Source organism: Spinacia oleracea, chromosome 4 (genome assembly GCF_020520425.1).
Source record: "Spinacia oleracea cultivar Varoflay chromosome 4, BTI_SOV_V1, whole genome shotgun sequence".
NCBI lineage: Eukaryota > Viridiplantae > Streptophyta > Magnoliopsida > Caryophyllales > Amaranthaceae > Spinacia > Spinacia oleracea.
In genome coordinates, this window is record NC_079490.1 from 132,066,495 (window position 1) to 132,070,053 (window position 3,559).

Genomic DNA, 3,559 nt, shown 5'->3' on the forward strand with positions numbered 1-3,559 from the left:
TTTATGCTGAGCTAGTAAGGATATCCTGCCTCTGGAGTTATCGACGAGCGAATTACTCCTCTCGGTAGTTACAGTCCCCCGAACCCTCAATCTCTACCTTGCGGGTGTATATTGAGAGATCCCCACACCAAGGATCACAAGGGAACCTACGGCCGTCGTGGTCAAACATAATTGCACTCCCTTTATGTCACGATAACCGGGTTTTGTCAGTTTTTCTCATTGTCGTTAAAAACTAAATGGCGACTCCTATATTACTAGTCAATTGGGTGTATACTCACAGGAAATCCAATTACACTTGATTGAATAAAAAGAATCGTCACACCCACGAGGGACAAGGTCACGCATTAGCCTCGCGCTTTTTCGACCCCCTCACACTATACATAATCACTTCACCTAAATAAAGCCATTGAAAATTTTCTAAATTTTTTTCTATAATTTCTGTTATTCCCTGTTAATCTCAGTTAAGCACAATGAAGCAAAAATTCATTGCTTGAAGACAGTCATGCACGGCTATTAACAAAATCAAAGCATTTAGGCAAGTAATTAAAGAGGTCTCAGACATCCAAGGAAGGATAAAACAGCATTAGCTCTCAAGTCTACGCAGACGAAAGCTCTTAGGCGGCCACTGCGAATGTTTTGAGAAACATGCCTTTCAATTTATCATCATAGACTACTATTATAACAACTTACAATTCCATCCTAATTTACTAATTCTTTTATATTTAGGATTCCCTCCAAACTAAAAATGAACCATCAAGTTTTTTGACTAACAGCAACGCCAGCTATACATAATCAGTTCTCTTAAAGAAAGCAATTCCAGAATTTCTAAAACGTATTCTATCATATCTTCTTGTCCCAAGCAAAAATAGAAAAAAGTTAAATATCAGGTACTATGAACAGCATAAAATGCCCCAAATGCCCCAGGCTGCCCTTTATCTTTACTGGAAAACCTGCCAAACCCCACATTTGACATTTCCCAATTATCAATAAATCTATTTTACTGTACTTTTAATGAACAAAGCAACCAAGACCAACAATAAAACTGGAGTAAAGAAAATCAAGCTAAGAGGAATTATGCAAAATACCAAAAGTCCCCTTCGCACATTTTAAACCTTCACCAAGAAAACCCAATATTTGATGGAACTTGGAAACACACACAATATATGCACCAATTGTCCACTTCCCGTGATTGGATCATTTGATTCAATCTCGATCCTTAATAGAACTTGGCAACACACACCAACTATACATCAATTGTTCTCTTTTCGTGATTGGGTGATTTTTATTCAATGTCGAGTTATTTAATCCCGATCCTTGATGGAACTTGGCAACAAATACCAACCGTCCACTTTCCGTGATTGGATTGATTTATTCAATCTCGAGTTATTTAATTTTAGACATAACCCCTCTATCGAAAACTCAAACATTACACACCAATTTCTATATATACCCAAAACATCAAACAAAGCAAGAACAAGTAAATAAGATTGGTCAAATTCTTCAAGATTTTGGAGAGTGATTTTATCATTCCTTGAAACAAAGAACAAAGCAAGAAACACTAGAAAAAGTTGTTCCTAAGATAAAAATCAGGTAAATAATCATGTGAACAACTAAAGTAACCCTTTACCTTTACAGAAAGAAACCAGATAGGGAGATACTAATGACATGACACTAACAAAAACATAGCAACCCCAGCATTTCCCAATCATCAATAAATCAAAATTAAAGCAACCAAAAAATAAAACCAACAATATAAACTGACAAAGTTAAAATTCAGCTTAAAATTAAAGTGAAATGCCAAAAATCTAACCAAAATCTAACACTGGACCTTTTGGCGAAGCAACTGCATAATCATCAAAACAAAACCAAAATCTAACACGAACAGAAATTCAATCAATCCTTAATCATTCAGCAACAGAATTAAACAAATAGCCTTCCAATCATAAATTATCAACCAATCAAAAACCTTGTAGAGCAGTAGAAGAATATAAATATAAAATTCGGCGATAATACTTTAAACCCCTAATTCAAAATTGATTAAAACCCTTAATTCCTCAGCAATTGAATTAATATCCTCCATCTTAAAAATTGCGCAAATATTACACCAATCAATCTGAAAGAAGCCAAGAAAAGCAGCAACAATTAATAAACCAGCCTATAAATTTGGAGAATTCAAACTTCAGAAATACAATCAAACCCTAATAATTTAGCAATCGTATTAAACAAATAGCCCTCCGATCAGAAATTAAACCCTAGATTCAAGAAGCCATAATAAATCAATTAATGAGTAGCCGACGTTAAGAAACTGGTTTACTGGTTACCTGAGGAGCGTTGCCAAAGAGGTCCTCTGGTGTAGAACTACAGAAAGTGACAAACTCCCGCCATTGTTGTTGTTGTTATGGCGGTGTAACTCGGGACCAACTCGGTCTAAGTCGACTCAGCAGAATGCCCCCAAAAACTCAGCCCCACTTCCACCGCACCCAAAATGAGTCGCCGCCGAGTCATCCACCTCAGAGCCGGAGTTTGCAGAGAACGCGGTTTGAAATCCGGCTGAAGACATCATCGCTTTCAGATCTGGGTTTGCCTCCTTCGTAATCGGTAAGCTTGAATTTTAAAACAAATTTGAGAGATTGGGATGATTTGGTGAGAGGAAACTTTGAAGGGAAAGCTCGATACTGATTCTGAAGGACAGACAGAGAAGCTTTGGAGTTTCAACAATGGAGATTCGGAAAATACATAAGAGAGAGAGTTGTACATGGGAGGCAGGAAATGTATGAGAGAGAAAGGGAATAGGAGCAGGTAGACTGCGTCGCACCAAATTATAAAAGAAAAGGAAAAGGTAATAATTAAATTTTAGAAACCGAAATTTTTTTACCTCCTTAGAGTCATCTGCGTCGCAGATTAGTAATTCTGCGACGCAAATAGGTAATATTTTGCGTCGCAGAATTACTAATTTGCGACGCAAATGACTCTAAGAACATCTTAGAGTCATCTGCGTCGCTGATTTGTAATTCTGCGACGCAAATGACTAATTTTAATGCTTAGAACTGTAAATTGCGTCACATGTTTAAATGTGCGAGGCAAATGTGGTGATGCAAATGATTTTTTTTCCACTAGTGTTGCAAGGCATTCGTTTTGACTATTCACACTTTTAAGGGGCGTATACTCGGGAATTGTATTTATTTTATTAAAAGAGTTAACCATTACATTAAAGAGATCTTCCGGGGGGAAGTTTTTGGATCTATGCTAGATTTTAAGGTGTCTACAGATTCATCACTGTCGGACTCGGATTCAAATTCAGACTCGTCGAACATTGGGCCTTCTCCTGCGGATACTTTGAATTATACCCCTTGGGCGTTAGTCCCTTTGAAGGTCTTGCGCCAGCCGCGGCCAAGTTGCTATGCCGGGTTTGCGGAGGGTGCAATTAACTTGATGGGATTAAATTTTTCGTCCTATAGTGCCAAGGTTATTATCGCAACTTCTCCCTTAGTGGGGATTTTTTCTAGTCCAAACAGTAGCCCGAGGGCATGCTGATCTAGGCATTCATCGTTCTGTGTGT

General features: G+C 37.8%; 1 non-coding gene across 1 annotated transcript; it reads right to left on the bottom strand.

The window, feature by feature from the left end:
- Positions 1 to 550: 550 nt before the first annotated feature.
- Positions 551 to 672, bottom strand: LOC130460452 (small nucleolar RNA SNORD14). Its single transcript, XR_008920317.1, has one exon. It is a non-coding gene; the product is annotated as a small nucleolar RNA SNORD14 (small nucleolar RNA).
- Between the last annotated feature and the right edge of the window lie 2,887 nt (positions 673 to 3,559).